Here is a 19,470-nt window from a genome sequence, read left to right on the forward strand (position 1 = left end):
GCCGTGTTATAGCTGAGAGCATCACACCAACTTTCTTGACGGGACTTGCTGCTGTGTTTGTGATTTACTATACATTCAACCTTCAATACCAAGAAGAGGCGGCCTGTACTCTAGAATTCATTCAGAGGTAAGACTCATTTAATTTCCTTGTCGTCATTATAGTATTTTTTTGGACAATTACTATTCTTGAAACCTTAATAGCCACAAATCATTACTTTGCACAGTTAAAAAGATAGTTTGGATTCTTTAGCAGAAGATGGTATTAGTTACTTACCGGTATTTACACAGACATTAACTCAGCAGAAGATTGGTCAGGTACCAAAAACATTTCAAGCCACAACACACACAAAAAAAACATGAAGCATTCATACCTATATTAAGATAATTCTGCTGCTTGATGCTCCTGTCCGATCTCTCTGTATCTTAAAAATATTTTCTTTGTTGAATTACGTCAGATTATTACTATGCAGTGGAGCCAATTCTCATATCACGCTGCCTATGAGCTTTATTAGAGGCGTAATATGTGAACTGGCTCCAGTGCGAAGTAATACTGCCAGTCACTGGCAATTTTCAACAAATAATATAGTTCCAAGATATAGAAAGGTCTAATACGAAAATCCAGCACCGGAATTACACAAAATACCTCATGACATCAGAACTGGTTAGTAACTCATACCACCTTATGTTAGAAAATTGAAACTACCCCTTTAAGACTACAAAGTGTTCCTAATAGTTTTTCATTCCGTCTCTGATTTTACACTATTGTGATTTTAGGCGCTTCATTGGTATTAATCCAGAGAGAGGAACAAAGGCCATTCGGGGCAAGGTTGTCTCCAAGAAGACGGGTGTGATCGTCCAGAAGAAGTCTACCACCGTCAATACACACGTCTCCTCACTACTGAAGAACCTCCTGGACTTTGAATGGGACTTCATATAGGTCAGTAAACTCTCTCTCGTCTCTCACTCTCTCACTCCATATGTTGTTTTGACATACTGACACTTTGGTATTATCAGCTACATAAGCGTTGATTGGACGTTGTTATTGTACATTCCTGACTCTAGAGTTATTTTGATTAATTATTTTGTTTGTTGTTGTTTTACAGTGGCAACACTGGAATGTATCTATGGAGACGAACAACCACCAGCAAGGTGATGGCCATTTCTACCTGACCCAGAAGATTCCTCTATAAATAAGGACTGTCCACAACCACCCAGACTTTTCTTCATGCACCTACCTCACAGGACTCTTAAGAGGTAAAGCACAAGCCTACCTTCACTTTATTTTTTTCAAGATGTTGATATTGATGTATATTTTCTAAATGGTCTTAATGCTAATTTTCAAAATGTCCTGACTGATTAACTTTTAAAATGTTGTTCATAGTATAGTTAGTATAGTTTACAAATGTTGCTGATTATGCATATCTTCGAAATGTTCTTACTGATGTATATTTTACAGACAGTAGAGAATGCATTGCAGTACATTTAGATATTGTCACTATTTGAAACTACTTTTTGAGAGAACATCAACGTATCTCAAATTATTCTTTATAGGTTATTTCTTTTGTATTAGTTACCTTGGTATTCAACTATTTAATTTAAAACTTATGTCTCAATTGTTTTCAAGTCGTTGACATGCAATTTAGGAATTCAAATGTATTGCCATTGTTTCAGGCAGACATGGCAGTTTTTAATTTGCTACTAAAAAATCTCTTTGGCTTGTTTCGCTGCCAAACAAGCTGGGTCGTCCAAGTGTTTTATTTTGGTTATTATTATTTTTTACACCAGCGATATTTATGTTGACACTGTCCTGTTAAATAAAAGTTTGTTTGATTTATATCCTTTCTAAGTCGTTTATTGCTTATGTTGCATAATTTACATGATAATGCAGATGTCTGTTGCCCACAGAAAAATAAAGTTGTAATGTTAATTGCATTGCAGATTGATATTTTAGATATTCTAAGCTGTTAAATTGAGTTATTGTATTATCAATGTTGCCAGTATACAGTAAACACTGAGAATTTAAAGTAATATAACTCCTTAATCAGAATGTTACTTCAAATAATCACTGAAAAATACTGCATTTTTACTGTAATAGACTGAAATATTTCAACAGTATGACTACTGTAGAATTACAGTATGTTCCTGGCGTCTCTGCAGCCAGCATTTTACTGTAAATTGAAAAAAATACAGAAACACACTGTATTATAATTTTACAGTAATAGGCTGTTAAGTATTTCACGGTATGAATACTGTAGAATTACAGTACATTGCTGGCATCTCTGCTGCCAGTATTATACTGTAGATTGAAAAAATACAGAAATATACTGTATTCTACTTTTACAGTACTATGCTGTTATGCCATTTCATGGTATGAGTACTGTAGAATAACAGTAAAGAGCTGGCGTCTCTGCTGCCAGCACTTTACTGTTATTTAACAGAGAAATTTGTTACAGTGTACTGTATACAAATTGTCTCTCTCTATTTTATTGCGTTAATTGCAAAATAAAAGGTAGACCTCATATATAAATGATGTATAATGATAATAATAATGATATAATAATAATGACAAAAATAATAATAATTATTGTTGTTTCATTATAAGTGAATTGCAAAATAAAAAAGCAATCATCAAATATTTTTTCAACTTCAAGATTATTGATAGAAATAATTTGAATGTATCTCAACCTCCTTAGTTTTTGTCTGTTACATTTTAATTTAATTCCACTGATGCAGTCAGCGTCCATCATCTTTGCTCTATTTGTGCAATGTCATCATTTTCATTTGAAAAGTTTAAAGTGTATATATACGTATTTGGCTTCAAGATGATTTTCAACCATATTACAAATATAAATCGACATGAACATGGTTGTATTTCCCTCTGCTCTTATCTCAGAGTTTGCATTGGGGCCTGTTATGATTTCATGCTGGCCCTCTCTCTTGCAGGTGAGTTGTGTCATTGCAGCCTTGGAGAACGCCACAGAGATCACATGCCGGACTTTCACCCTGACCTGGATGAGCCGATATGAAACAGTTAGGACCCACCAATAAAGATAAATCAGAGCTAGAACCGAGCAGCAGCCCTGGCTCTCCTCAGCTCCGACTGTTATTGTGTCATCGCTGGACAAGAACGAAAGAGTTGATTGGTGAGACGTCAGGACTGTGGTCACGGTGACAGGAAGTGGAGAAGTGGATCTTTTGGATTGATAACACTAATGATTAAACAGCCATCTAAAATCTTTTTTCAAACAATCTGAATACTGATACGTCTTAAAATGATATAGTCCAAACAGATGCTGTCCAACTCAACCTGACAGTGTTTGATGGGATTTCAGCAGTGGAGGAAGAATTATTATAATTAATAATATTCAGATCCTCTACTGCAGTAATACCACACTGTGGAAATACTCCACTACAAGTAAAAGTCCTGCATTCACAATCTTACTTGTGTAAAAGTATGTTCAGCTGTATGTAGTTAAATTTAGTAATTGTCGGTAAATGTTCCCTGTCAGTGTTTTACTATTATGATGTTTGCAGATTTATATTACTTAAAGATGAATTTCACTGATAGCATTATTATTCTTTTTTTCTTCAAATGTATGGTGATAATGCTGTTGTCGTGAATTCTTTTGGCGACGATATTCAGACACTGTGCCTTAATTCTAAGCAGGAGCAGAGCCATGATGCCCTGAAACGACCTCCTGCAGTTCTCACACGTGGCATCAGAGGACAACAGAGCACAGATGGAGTATGAATGGTGCAGTCTTTATAAAGCTCTGTAATGCACACAGGGGTTTACACCACAGTCCAATCTGTTAGCGCCGCGGGCAGATGAGATTTTGACCCGTTTAAGTTAACTATGCATCAAAAGCCTGGAAACCCTGATTTATTGAGTATTATAAAGTCAATTTGTGAATTTTTGTTGCAGACAATGCAGACAAAGTTGTTTTGTGGTGGATCGTTTGAAAGCCGATCTATGGAAACCCATAAGGGACTTTATTAAGAGGATAATGTAAACTTGAAAATGTAAATTTAATTTCTCCAAGCGTTTTGATTTTCCACATATGTATGTGTTACTATTGTAGAAATTAAAATGGAAATACAATAATTCAATTTTCATTTTCACATACGTCCATTGGTCATCTATGACCATATTAAGATAAAAGTGGAAAAGCTGTTTTATTTTCAAACGTCAAACACAAATTGCATAGAATATTGTCCACTGCAAGTCTTTGAAAATGAAGCGACACATGCTGACAGCCGGGTATGACTTTGAAAATTTAATTTCAAACAGCTTTTCAATTTTTTATTTTAATATGGTCACAGAACGCCCATCATACGAGTACGTGGAAACGTTAATTGCATTATTGCATTTTAATTATTTTTTTTACTCAAATGACATTTCCATGTAAGGAAAAATATAATGCTATTGTAGAATTATGCTTTCAAGTTTGCATTATCCTTTTAATAAAGTCCTCTATGGGCGTCCATAGTATACGCGGTCTGCGTGAATCTATGGTGTCCTTATAGCTGCATTGTTGTATGCATGTATGCAATAATAAAAGTGTCATTCATTTATCTGTTAATTGTGTTATGAGTTTTCATACACAATAGCAGCTTCAGATGTTGGGGGAAAGTTGTGTCAGTAGAGGCACACTCACAGTTTTATAATAGAAAAGATAGATAGGCAGCACTTTCTTCTCTTTGGAATTCTTAAAGCTGCTGTTTTTATTACATTCATTTTTTAAAATTCTTCTCTATGTACAACAATGTCTAAAGTCAAATATTTCACTGTAAGAAGTTTGAAAATGGGGTGTCCTGTAGCCCAAAGTGCACGATGTCAGTGAGCTTGGGAACAGTACGAGGCACATGTTCTGTTTTTGACCCAGGATGTCAGAGTACACATTAATCAATGTGACTGTTGTCCCATCAGCAGTGTGGACCTGTGCCGAGACATCGATTCCACCGACGGGGACATATCTCCTTGTCGATGCCAATACACTACCTCCCACCAGGTTCCCCTGGTGGATGCTCTGAGATCAGCTGTTTGAGGGACTGAGGGATCTTATGGGGAGGTCTTGTTCTTCTCAATAATTTCATACCTTCACTTGCTAAAAAAGACCCTCATACACGGTACGTCATGTGTGGACGATTACATCTTCGGTCGTGGAATGCAACACGGAACCTATACTCACATGTAAATCTTTAAACAGTTGTTATAACTCAAATAAATGCATGAAAGAAAAAAACAAATATTTAAAACATATCCGTCTTTCCGCTGCGTTTTAAAATGCATTCTGAGCAGCTCTTTATCCGTGGAAGTCCTACTGAGAGAAGAGGAACTCCATTGTGCACGGGCGGATTATAAAACAATGGGCCCCTGGGTACTGACACATAAAGGCCCCCCCACTACTCACCAGGGCACACCTCCTCTATCACTCAAGACCATTTTTCCTTCTTTTTTTTTTGCCAGAAGGCACTTTGTAGGTCACCTTAAACTGGTAACTTAACACCCCCTGAAACTCTTGTTTTCTGCTGCATGGCCTCCAGAATTTGAACTCCTCCCCCTCCTGCAGTGCAGCACAAGCAGATTCCTGGAGCCGAGACACCACTGTTGCTAACAGGTGCATTTTGTAAAAGAGATCTATAAATACCAGGGCTGAGTATTTGTGGTATTTTCTTGTTTTAAATGTGTTAATGCATTTTAAAAAGGTTAGTTGGACTTAAACCGTTTCAAGATTTGCGTGGAACATTTTTCTCGTGAAGGTAGACAATTTGGGCACGGCACTAGTCGCCATCAATTTTAAATCAAAAAGCAGTGGGCCAGGAATAGATCCCTGTGGCACCTCATGAACAAACTTGGACAAATTGCTTTCCCTCAACATATAATTTGAGAATGACATCCTGAGTTCCATATCTTTGAAGCTTAGATGCCTTTTTGAGATAACAGCATCAGCACCAGTTGCTTTTTGAGGGTCTAAAAATACACCAAGTGAACATTTAATGTGTAATTCAGATCCAAAAAAGCTCCATTATTGTGTGCATGTATGCTATTTATAGTGTGTATTATGCCTTAGTTTATTTTAGAAGGTCTGATGGCATTTTTATCTACTTAAAAAAAAAATCCAGAAATGAGATGCAACTGCTGCTCCTTGGAAGTCTCTGCACGTCCCTTTGATACTGACACACACGCACACACGCGCACACACACTTACACACGCTCGCACACAAACACACACGCACACGCACACTGAGATAGTGGAGGGGGAGGGCTGCGGTGATGAGCCGCTCCAGTGAGTCCAGTACGGAGGGGCTTGACGTAGGGAACTGGGAGAGGCGGGGCTTGTGGTTTTTGGCCCCTACTGAGCCCGGTCTGCCCCGTCTTTCATTCATCACCGGAACTGTGCAGCTCGTGCATCCAGCCCCGCGGTACCGCCTGCCATCCTGTCTCCTCCGACCGCCGACACCAAGGACACCGCCGCCGGCCAACATCCGCGGTAAGACCCGCAAGAGCAGACGGCTGGTGGGAGGGAGCGGCTGCCGGTTAGATAACGCGCGGCCCGGTACCGTCCTATAGGTCTGCGCGAAGGAAAATTACCAGATCTACAGCATCCCTATGCGGGGGCTATGGAGCGCGTGCAGTGCACCGCGATGTAGGCCCGCGGGGTACATTGTGACGTTTCGGATTTGATGGTATTGTTTGACATTTTTTATATAATCTCCCCCAAAATGTGTGCAGCGGGCTTGTCGGTGATGACAGCGTGGTGACCTTGTGGGATTATTTGGGCAGATATTGCCGTGCTTCGGTTATCGCGGCGGGCATCACTAATGACGACACACACACACCGCTGCTGAATATGTTGGAGCTGAAGCCCTCAACAGTTCCTCCAGCATCATTATGTGCCCTTGTGTCTTCTTTATTTCTGCCTCGTGCACACACTGCTGGACATAATACGATGCTCGGTGCCATTCAGGTCGTTCTGGTCACGTTTAGTCCCATTCATCCATCCTCTCCGCTGCTCCCGTCACGCGCACATGATGACAGATGGGAACATGCATGACAACTTGGAATGCATAAGCAAACAATAGAGCGCTTGGAATTCAAACTTCTACTTATAATGTTGTTGTTTTTTCAATTCATATTTGATGTGTATGTTTTGTTGTGGCTGTTTCAGAGAATGGCTGTTCAGAGAATGTAGTGTTGTATTGGACAACGTGTTCTGTAAATTAGGACAGAATAACAGAAACACCAGCAGCGGCACGGTGGTGGTGAGGATGCGTGTGCAGCTATTTGTGATCAGGGAACATGTCAGAGTGGGATCGGAAAACCGATTGGTCGATCGATCAATTCGTCAATTCACATTTTAGCAATGTTAATAATTGGCTTCGTCCGTTTAAGTCACTTCTCAAGCAGAAATGTCTAACAGGAGGTAGATTTTCTCATTTTAATAGCATTGCAAACTAAATATCTTTGGACCTTGGACACTGTGATGGGCCTTGTTTCCTCATTTCTCTGACATTTTATGGACAAAATAAAACAGATTCAGGCCTACTGATGTCTGAGTCAGTTTCATCTGTAGTTGCAGTTTTAGATGAATCTGATGATGGTGTTTCTGGTTAAGGGGAGACAGGTGAATGGGGTTTCATATTTGAACTAATAATACATATCACCATGAAACCTCCCCAGTTGATTTCTTACATTCTGACAATCATTTGTGGAGATAGCAAGTTTTCTGAAATGCATTATATCTTATGAAATATCTGCAAATTTTTTATACATTTCCAGAATATAAATCTGAACATTGGATAAAGCCAGGTTAAAGAAAAGGGATTTTTGGATATCTCTTTAAATCACTGCATACATTAGAAAATACTGTTAACAGCCATTTTTTTTAGGAATGAAATGTTTTATAAATTAGGCTATGAATAATATATGAAAACCCCTCTGTAAAAACCTTTAGAATAAGAATGAAACTGTAAAGTTTGGTGTATGTAAGAACTGCTGAAGTGGAGATTTCTGTCTCAGAGTCTGAGGAAAAACTCATGAATTGTAAAATTCTATTACAGGTAATTAGGGAAAAAATTAACTCACCATGAAACTTCCTTAGTTGACTTACATTAAGACAATTGTTTTTTTGTATTACACGTTTTCTGACATGTTATCTTTAGATATGCAATTGAGGCATTATCTAATTCTACTTTTTTTGTGAATGTAGAAATTGACGCAAACAGACAAAGTAAAATAAAAACCTAAATGTGTGTTTTGGATGTTTTCTTTCCACTAGTCTGAAAGAAGACCTGCGACCCAGCCCAATATCTAGAAAAATGCCCAGAGCATGAAAAACAATGTTATATTGAGAAAAGCCGATCACAATCTCCCTAAAACACCAAAACTGAAAGATATTCCTCTTACAATGATGTCAAACAGAGACGCTGAAACTGAGGAATGTTTAGTATCTGACTTGATATGTGACTTGAATGTTGTCAATTCATTTTCTGTTGAATAATCAACTGATTGATTAATCATGCCAGCTCTTGGCAGCATATGAAACAATGCTATAACCATTCACCATGGTCTCAGAGGTTATGATGAGATTTTTAAATCATGTTTTCTGATAGAGCTCTCTGTTTAGGCTGTTATGTGTTGGAGAAGATGGATGATGAGAATGCCGTCTGCAGCTATGAGGGATGATTTCATGGTTCTCATTTACAAGTCGGACACATTGGGACCAAGTTCCATTGATTAATCGAGTGAGTGGACAAAATAAATACTTAGCCTTAAATAAAAAAGAAATAAGACAAAACAATGAATTGGTTACCTTTTTAGAAAATGATACATTTGTATTACTTAAATTAGTGTTTAAAGAAGCCTAGATGCAAAGAATGGATCATCAGGGCTCAATTTCTACTAGATACCAAAACCTGATTCTGAACCCGAGCTGTTCCCATCTTGTGAATATTCTTCATTTCAATATGAAAATGTACTGGTTGTTCTTGCCAAAATAATTGCGATTCTCCCACTTATCATCAAAATATGTTCAAAACTCTCAAAATGGTACTAAAACATACTGAAATCACTTTAACCTCACATTTTGTTCAGAAGCAAATATGTTTATTTGCTTTTAACTGCACACATTACTAGCAACGACTTAATCAGTTGTCTGATGGCGTGAACGCACGCTAGGTAGGACCATAGCCATCTTTCCCAACACTCCCTCTCATTCCACATGACATTAACAGCATGTGAAGCCACATTCGGTTCATTCAGCCTCTAGCTGTCATCATGAGTATGAGATTTCGGGGATTTTTGATGGCTATTATGTGGAAAGGACTGCAAAAGTGTCAGCAAGCCGGTGCTAAAATGGCTGCAAAGCCACCATTGTCTGCAGGCCATTAGGGCTAAAATCCAATATTAACACACGCACATTCCAATCTGCTGCTAGAACCTAAAGCTTCAGCTAAAAGCTGTTTAGTGTCTGCTTAATGTAATCAACAAACAATTAGGAACAATGTCAGTATGCAAGAAAAATAACTTATTTAGGCTACTTTGTCATTGATATGGTGTGAAGACTATCAGTACGTCCTAACATCTTAATGTTTTTCTGTATTTTCTGTTCTGCATTTGAATGTATTAACAGGCTCAGCTGGGCTTTGCACTCAGTGCTTACATTAGCATGCTATGCTAGCATTAGCCTGTTATAGGTGATTATGATTGTGTTTGTCATGCAACAGTTGCTCTGTTAGCGTGCTAATATTTGTATTTAACACATCGAAATGCATGTACAATGTAATGTATTTTATATTAATTGAATAGTTGCCAGTTGATGACCTCAATTAATTAATTTGGACATTTGCTTTACAACTTAGCACAACAGTGTTAACGTGTGTTTAACGATTCAAAAATATGGTAGGAGCTAAGAGAAATTTGTAAGAAATCAGACCACCTTATCATATGTGAAAAATCTGCCCAAGCCTGATTTCCCTCAGTGATCTGATATCTCTGCTGCACCACCATGATTCTACAGTAGCCCAGAATGGACAAACCAAACACTGGCTCCAGATAGGGCCATTCGCCTTTTTTTGTGTCAGCCACCAAAGTTCTCCAACACTCTTGGCACAGGGAGAAGTTTCAGTCGGTTACAATCTGCAACCTCGGCGCTAGATGCCGCCAAATCCTACACACTGGCCTTTAAGGCAGCTGAATGGCACGGCTCTACTCAACTCCAAAAGTTATGGACAGCGCTTGATACCTGGTACTTTTTTTTTGGTATCAACTCAGTCGGGGTTCCAAGTGAGCTGAGCTGACTGTGGCTAAGTGGATAGCAGGGCTGTCTTTCAATCAGAGGCTCGGCGGTTCAATCCCCGGCTCCGGCTCTGCTAGTCGCATGTCGATGTGTCCTTGAGCAAGACACTTAACCCCAAAATTGCTCCTGTAGCTTGCCTACGGTATAGAAATGTGATAGAATCTGAATTGTAAGTCGCTTTGGATAAAAGTGTCTGCTAAATGACTGTAATGTAATGTAAATGTAATGTGTGTAGTTTGCTAACATGCAATAACAAGACTTGGTCACACGCTAAAGTTAGCATGCAAACTTGCTAACTTGTATCCATTCAAAGTGATGAGACTCACAAATGTTTCTTCAAAAGGAGAATCTAGACGCCTGAGCAGCTTTACCAATTATACTAAGAATGTAAACAGATATAGAGTCATGTGAAAGTAACACCTCTTCCATTACTCCTCCTGTAACACTATCACTCGTCTCAAAGTGCTCTTGATTGGGTAATGGCCCGTTGGAATGGAGCTACGAGGGTCGGGGGCCTGATGCCAGTTAAGATAATAGACAACAGAAACTACTGTAGGTATCAGAGTCATGAAGAGGCTGTAGTCCAGCTCATCCATGATGTCTTCTAGTGACACACGATAACAATTGTCAGCTACTCATCATGAAGAGTTAGTAACAAACAGAAATCCACTGCATGTGCTTAAAATAGCCCATCTGATTTGACATTTCTGACATTATATAAAAACATTTAGGCTACATTTGTACACATTCTTCAGCCACTGTTGCAATGCTTTCTGGGAAATATTCTTCCCTCACACGATTTGACTATGCATGTGGAAATGCTCCATTTGGCGGACCATCTGGAATCTAGATATCCACTACCCCTTCATCCCGAACAGAAATGGGACACACTACACGAGAGTGCACAGAATGGAGGGATAGGACCAAGACTGCATGTAGATAATGCTTAGTGCTCACAGTAAATGAGACATGGCTCTGACATGATGTGACATTAATGCACAGGGAGTATTAGAAGCCTTTTGTTGCAAGAATGTTTGGTTTTAGTTAGTATAGGCGTTGGCACTATGTTGGGAGGCAGGGTGTCTGTAGATGCAACGGCAGCAATCACACACAAATTCTAGAGATTCATAAAGCTGCATTCATTGATGATTTGGCCAGTAGGGGGCAGCAAACAAGCTCAAACAGCATCTGACATGTTATGGCATAACATTGATCAAAATCAAGTCAGTGCAAACTGTTTTTTGACAGCAGTGAAAATGTAGCTAGTTTTTGAAAGGCTAGACGGCAACAAATATGGACTGAAGTAGAATATTTCATTAGAGAAAAACATGTGCATTTTTGCAAGTTTTTTCAATAAATGTTGACATGTGGACTTAGTGGAAATGTTTGGAGTCAGAAACAACCCAATGCAGCCGCAACTGGAATCTAATTCTACCAACAGTATAATACTAGTGTAGCCTCAACTTTGCACTAATGCCGTGTTTAAACACAATAAATAGACGTGCGAAACAAAAAAAACAACGTTGCCCAACATTCAAATGTTGATTTAAAATTTGAATGTCAAAATTATGAATGAGGATTTTCAGTATTTGGTACAGCCCTACTATTAACACATTTGGCAGACGAAGAGCAACATTAGTCATTTGTCATGAGGAATTTTAAGCTAACTTCTAAAATGTATTCTAAAGCTAAATTAGCCCCCTGAGTTAGCTATGGTTGATTCTGCACATGGGGTTTTGCTTCAGGGGAAACTTGCCCGCTAACCAAACTAGCTGCCTCTTCCTCTGTGCACGGTTTACCAAAACAAGAGGCTAAACAGCTCTTTAGGGCGGACAGGACCTGCAGAGTGGATTGATACTTCTTTGAGTGACTCCTTTTACATTAATAATTATTTTTTATTGTCGATTAATCTGCCGATTATGTGCTCGAGTAATTGATTGATTACTGATTGATTGATAGTAGTTGTTTGGGCTATAAAATGCCAGAAAATGGTGAAAAATGTCGATCAATGTTTCCCAAAGCCTAAGATGAGGTCCTCAAATGTCCTGTTTTGTCAACGATATTCACTGTACTGTCACAGAGGAGTAACGAACAACAAAAGAGTTTGCCATTAAGTTAATAGTTGACAGCTTATCGTTGCAGCTGTAATTGTTAATAAAAAACTATTGATTAGTGCAGCTTCAAATAGTGATGGGACAAGTGTGTTGTTTTTCAAATTGGCCATCCTCCCCTATCCTCATCATCATCATCATCATCATACTCACTTTTATCCTCTCTTTTGTACAGTGACTTACAATCGAAATACTTGCTGTTGTCATGCAAGCTCACACAGCTGCTGGAGGGAGAGAGAGAGAGAGGGAGAGAGAGAGAGACAGAGAGAGAGGATGTGATCTGATGTCTTTTGACAGTTTGGTATTTGGAATTGAAAGCGTGGAGGCATTATTGTATTAATCATGGAAGGGAGAGAAAAAATAGGAAAGCACAACATGGACATCCTTTTCTTTCCACTTTTGTCAACACATTTACTCATACAGTCCGGTCTCTCTGTCTCCCTCTCCCCATGCAAACAGGGCCGGGATAACCAGCAGTGGTTCTCCACATTCCGCGCGGGCTTTCGTTTGTTATGTGTGTTGTCACGCAAGATCTAAAGTCTGGTGCTTTAAGCTTGGGGAATATTTGCAATATCATGACAATCTGACCGCTGCTTCCATGTTCCTGTCCTGCGGTCCTGTGGCCTCTAACATGGCTCTTGTGTGTGCTCACGTTCCAGCTGCCTACCTTAGTGTGTGTCACATGACTATTGCTTAGCTGGGATGTCTTGCTGCAAACGCTCTGCTTATAAACTTAGGATATACGATGTATGTATGTATATATATACAGTATATAATAAATCCCTATAGGTCTACTGAGCATTACCTACCTTTATCTATTTTTAAATGTATGAGTTAGAGGAGTACTTCAAGTATTAGTTTGATTTAAGGAATGGTTTTAGATTTTCACTTAATTATTATTATATTATTTGTATTTAGTCTTCTGCTCTCCACTAATGTCTGATGAATGTACCTGTTATCTCGTGATGAAAAAAGTTTATAAAGTAGAAATAAATAACTGAAGAAGCATTACAGGAAGTAGAGGGCTGCAAAACAGAGTGATACGAATACAACAAAGCTCTCCCCTTACAGGTCACAGTTTTGAACGCATGGAGATGTTGAAAACACACTTTTGATGTCTTAAGTGCCAGATTTGAACTTGTTAAATACACAATCACCTGGTTTGCGAAAACAATTTTAAGTGATAACACAGAAAAAACAATTGATTAATGTTGTTCGTCTCATGCGTTACCATGAAGCCACGAGGCTCATGAAAAACCTCTTCTAACAATCAAGGAGAAAAAGATTCCGTCCACGGCACAGACAAGATTTTAGCGTATTCCCCCATTTTCCTGATGCAAAACCAAGACGTAGCTGGAAATCACATTATGTCCTTTTTTGGAGGTTAAAAACTAAACCCTATACATTATAATTGTTATTTACAGCTGTATACTGCTAACCCTGTATGGCTGTGATATATTTTCAATCATTAAGGGCTGCCGCTTCTTAGTCGATTAGTTGACTCATCGTTGTTTTGGTCTTTGTCGACTAACATTTTTTGAGTCAAATAGTCATTTCTTTATGCTTTTTTCATGCTGAATAACTTGTTTCTAAGAAAATGATGAGCACAACTCTGTTAAACAAGGTGGTGCTTTCGCCTGATTGTTTGTATAGCAACTGAATTCAGATCAATCAACTCATCAATTAGCCGACTACATCTTTTGAGTGATAGTGGACTAATCATTTCTAAGGACAGTCTTATACCCCTGTTGTATGGCCTTGCTCAGGTTAAACCTTTTATAAAACATGAATCACAGAGAATGAATACTATATAACTTTCTTTTATCGTCTAGTTTGACAGATTTTCCATTGTAAAATACCACATTTTGCTAGCTCTGGCTAACGTCAATCTCGGAACACATCAGCTATTGGTCTGACCATATTTCTGGGGTTCAGCGAATATCAGGGATAAGACTTCCTCTTCCGTGCGCTGGTAGCCAGTTTACAAGCTAATTTCAAAACGATAAAAATAAAAATCATTGTCAGACGATAGCCGATGAGTTCCAAGCTTACATGCTGCCGATGCGTTCTGCCTCGTTAATCACTAGAACTTCAGTACTGGGCATGTGCAACTCTCGACAGAGACGAGATAGAAGCGATCTGGCTCACTTGATGACTACTTCTATCACTGAGTTTGGACCAGGCGGCAACTGCCTGCAACTCCGGTTCTGCCAAGTGAAGCCGATGGTCTCAATCTCTAGTTTCAAGTCTTCTTCAATACAGCACGATGTTCATTTAGTAAATGATGGTCCATTTAGAGTCAAATAAACATAAAGCAGAGTATGCTTTAGGGCGGGGATTACTGTGATTGACAGGTCGCTGCCACTACCAGAGCAGTATACGGCATCACTACATCACTCCTCCGCATTCCAAATATGGTCACTTCTGTTCATTGGTTGCTAAAAAAACAACATGGCGACGGCCGTAATCCAAGATGGCGACGCCTAAATCGCTGCACATAGTTTTGTTTTTCTAGAGCCAATGATGGAAGTAGCTAACAAGTGAGCCAACCTCAGATCTTTCTCATCTCTGTCGGGAGTTGCACGTACTCAGTAGCGATCAGGCAGGATGTACGCATCTGGTAGCGAGTGACATCTGTTGTTGTACCCGTGTGCCGTATATGAGCTGATAAATGATACGATAACATGATAGCGGATTAGTGCATAGACCCACACACTCGCCTGCACTTTAGGCTGTATTTCGAGGCGATTGGTATCGGCATCAGAACTAAAAAAACACATTTACACAACTTGCACTATAAATATGCGGCTATAAATTAACATTATCACAACAATATTTTGGGGAGAAATTAACCCGACGGGGGTCATATTATATTCAAATAGACATTTACATCTTCCGAACAGTAGATATCCTTTTTGAAGTGTTGCATTGTGGGTTGTCTGCAGCCTAATAACGACATTCACAGTTTTGTGTTTTTCACTTTGTCAGCCCTAAAAGTTCTTACTTAGCCCAGTTTAACGTACAGGTTTCTGAAGGCATAATGATCAGAAAAAGACGAACAGCCAGAGACAATCCATTTGACCGTGTTACAAGACAAGTGACACAAATGATGGATTTGTTGGAAAAAGGAAGAGAAGAGGCTCTGAGGACGAGGACTCTCCATGACTCACGGTGGCGTCATGTCTGGAAAATATGACGGTCAAATTTTGGTCAAAATGCGTTTGCGAGTCCTCCGAGGGTTCGCATGTTCATTCGTGGGTCGCCATAAAAGCACAGCTTTTAATCAGAGAAACCATATTTGGCGAAACGAGCCCCCGGTGAGCAACTTGGGAAATAATACACTTTTTTCTTTTCAGCAGATTAAAAAAATTGACGTCACACGCACCGTTGCAGGGACAAACCTATAAATCTGCCTCTAATAGCACATGTGACCTTACAGGGAGTGTTGACCGTGCTACACATATACACTCTTACATGCACACACACACACACACACACACACACACACACACACACACACACACACACACACATTGTGTGTCGCACTACGGGGACCTTGGAGATTAATGACTGTATAGGTGCTGCAGTGCAGAGGGGAGGCCAGGGGAAGAGGACAAGAGGAGGGAGGGATAGATTTAGGAGGGGCGTGGGGGAGCAGGAGGAGGGGGGGATGGTAGGGAGGATGGGAATAGAAGGAGGGTGGGGGGTGGTTAGGAGGAGCTGGAGAGCAGGCTGAATGAAGTGTGAATAGGGCCCGTAGGAAGTGAGGAGGTGAGGAGGGTTGGGACTAAAATAGAAGGAGGCAAAGGAGAGGTGAGAGGCCAAGAGGAGGCTAGGAGGAAGTGGAGGAGTCCAGAAGGAGACCAGGAGGAGGTGGAGAAGAATGTTGCAGCTTTATTGTTTGCAGATTGGCCTGACTGGCGATGAACTGCTGCAAAGTCAAAGCGGGCTTGCCGAGTGCTTGAGATGCATTCACTCTCCCTCCCTGAAATCGGACAGAGCAGACACGAGAAAAAACCCCAGAAAGCCCTCATATCTCTCCCCCTCAGCTGTTTCATCATATTTATTACACCCGCAGCTGTCCGTGGGTGTAATGACACACACGTAATCCCCGCTCATCCCCGTGACCCTCATGTTACTGGGCCTAACCGCCATTCATTCACATGCATTTGTGTTCCACGTCAGAATCCAGATTTCCGAAATGTTCCGGACAAGAACCCCGGTTTGAGCAAAACCCTGGTTCTGATGGCCACATTTACGCGGCCATTTATGTGGTCAAGTTATTTTTAGAGGGTATGTTTTACTGAGTGCTTGTGCACGATGACGACCCGGGACAAATAACAGTAGGGTGAAAAAGGATCACTCAATGCTCGCAGCAGTGTGTTATCATACCCAAGAATAATTCAGTCCACTGAATCTGAAGCTAGCTAAATTAAAATGCAAGGATGGTGATATTTTATATTGTCAACAAATCCCATGTGCAGTGCCAAACCAACAATGTGCCACAGAGCTCCGAGCTATTAAAACGCTAAAATGAGCAGCCTGGGTCCAAAACATATTACATTGCCATACAACTAAACTGCATTGTCAATATCTTTCGAGGGGGAACATATTTTCTCAGGTATCACGGTTGTTTCACATATACCTTTCTAATCCTAGTCCGCCGAGGTGAGGTGAAGCAAACACCGGACTGTCACCAAAGAAAAGAGGTATTTGTTTTCTTCTTTTTGCAATTTACAACGTTAGCCGCGTGTTTAAACTGTGTTTCTCCGCAATCCAGGAGAAAATATGTTTTCCTCAAGACGTGGTTTAGTTGTATGAGAATTTGTGGAAGACAGGGTCTGAGCCACATTATTGCCGTCCAGTTGCTTATAATACTCACCACAGCGCCAATAAGTGCCCTATTTCTTCTTTATAAAGTTATGGTAATTTAAAACTAGAGAGGCCTGGTTTAAAAAATTGTGGAGCCTTTAAAAAATTAAAAATAAACAACACATTTGTGACCATAGCCTACCGGTTATTAACTGTCCAATACTGATTTCAATATTTAAGATTGGGTCATTTTTATTTGTTCTTTCTTTTACAGTACATTGACATAGAAAATACTGTTATTCTATTTCTTGCTTAGAGTTAGAAAAGAAGATGGATACCACTGTCATATTGGTTTGTTAAGTTAGAAACTGGAGCCAGGAGATGGTTTGCTTAGCTTAGCTTAGCTTAAACAGAAAGGAAGACAGGAGGTCACAGCTCCCCGCCGAGAAGCAGTCTGACACGTAACCTTCTGTAAACAAACAAGTTCAAATGTGTTAATAAGTGAAGTTAACCGGTGCTGATACGCAGATTTGTTTCATCTGTGGATCATTTATGATAATTTATGATGCTGTTACTGTTTGTGAAAATGTACATATTCGGAAAGAACAAATGGGCTTGGGGAGTGCCACAGACACTGTTTCCACTGTAAATGGAACACTGGATGCAAATTATAATAGCCCCAACATGCAACAAAGGCTGCTCACCCAGTGCATTTACCAAAAATATGTGAATATGGTTATGTATTTCTACTCTCTACTCTCTGTTTCTTGGCCCATGACACATCTCTTTTCTTGCTGAGCTGGGCCAACTACCCACCCACATGAATGGGTGAAAAATAATATCTTGATACATAATATAATGTTTTAGCTTCTCTGAATTAGATGTGTATGGCAAAAAGTATTTCTGTAACCATGTCATAATGTAAATTCAACTCTTTAACGATTCAAAAATATGGTAGGAGCTAAGAGAAATTTGTTAGAAATCAGACCACCTTATCATATGTGAAAAATCTGCCCAAGCCTGATTTCCCTCAGTGATCTGATATCTCTGCTGCACCACCATGATTCTACAGTAGCCCAGAATGGACAAACCAAACACTGGCTCCAGATAGGGCCATTCGCCTTTTTTTGTGTCAGCCACCAAAGTTCTCCAACACTCTTGGCACAGGGAGAAGTTTCAGTTGGTTACAATCTGCAACCTCGGCGCTAGATGCCGCCAAATCCTACACACTGGCCTTTAAGGCAGCTGAATGGCACGGCTCTACTCAACTCCAAAAGTTATGGACAGCGCTTGATACCTGGTACTTTTTTTTTGGTATCAACTCAGTCGGGGTTCCAAGCGAGCTGAGCTGACTGTGGCTAAGTGGATAGCAGGGCCGTCTTTCAATCAGACGGCCGGCGGTTCAATCCCCGGCTCCGGCTCTGCTACTCGCATGTCGATGTGTCCTTGAGCAAGACACTTAACCCCAAAAAGTGCTCCTGTAGTTGTGCCTATGGTGTAGAAATGTGATAAACTCTGAATTGTAAGTCGCTTTGGATAAATGCGTCTGCTAAATGACTGTAATGTAATGTAATACTAGAAGAGTTAAAACACTGCAAGCCACTAATTGGTGCGGTCCCGACACGGGACGTCCTGCACTAACACGGCATTTTGAGCATTTCTTTTTAATTCACTCGACCAAATGTGCAGCATAATATATAATGCTTCATTAGAAATATGCTCATCACATCAATTATAATAACAGATTATTTATCATCTCATTATTATATTATTTCTGCGCTCATTGCAGCGGGTTTCCACACATGGTGCTTAGGGGCGATACGAGGCGGCAACAAGTTCACTGCGTCTTCAAGGGATGGGATCACAAACCAACCAAGTGGACAGCAGGAACCCAGCCAGGGCTCCAACTAACTTTCAAAGTGGTTGCCCCGCTGGCAATTAAGCCTCAGCTTTTGGTTGCCATTTTTAGTCACTGATTCTCACCACAGACTCATTGTCCCCTCAGCATTGAAGTCTTGGATTGTGAGTCCCTCAAGTGACACCAACATCAGCCAGTCCACCATCTCTACTTTCAGAGATGACTTCCTGTCCACCTTGAGACAGTTCAATCCCCTCTCACATTCAGCTGAAGAGACCGGGGCGGACAAATTACTGTTTGCTCACACTATGTTTTACATGTTTAAAAGTGGATACCACTGATGGTAACCAGAAGCTAAGAATTGGTTGCAAGTTTCTCAAAACCTGGC

The 19,470-nt window shown here is 40.0% G+C and overlaps 1 long non-coding RNA gene across 1 annotated transcript; it reads left to right on the top strand.

Moving 5' to 3' along the window:
- The first annotated feature begins 40 nt into the window (after positions 1-40).
- On the top strand, positions 41-1,823 carry LOC142946072 (uncharacterized). The gene is made up of 3 exons (XR_012952993.1): positions 41-127; positions 775-937; positions 1,104-1,823. It is a non-coding gene; the product is annotated as an uncharacterized LOC142946072 (long non-coding RNA).
- The last annotated feature ends 17,647 nt before the right edge of the window (positions 1,824-19,470 follow it).

This window comes from Anarhichas minor, unplaced genomic scaffold (assembly GCF_050575085.1).
Source record: "Anarhichas minor isolate MPS153535 unplaced genomic scaffold, ASM5057508v1 ptg000009l, whole genome shotgun sequence".
Taxonomy (NCBI): domain Eukaryota; kingdom Metazoa; phylum Chordata; class Actinopteri; order Perciformes; family Anarhichadidae; genus Anarhichas; species Anarhichas minor.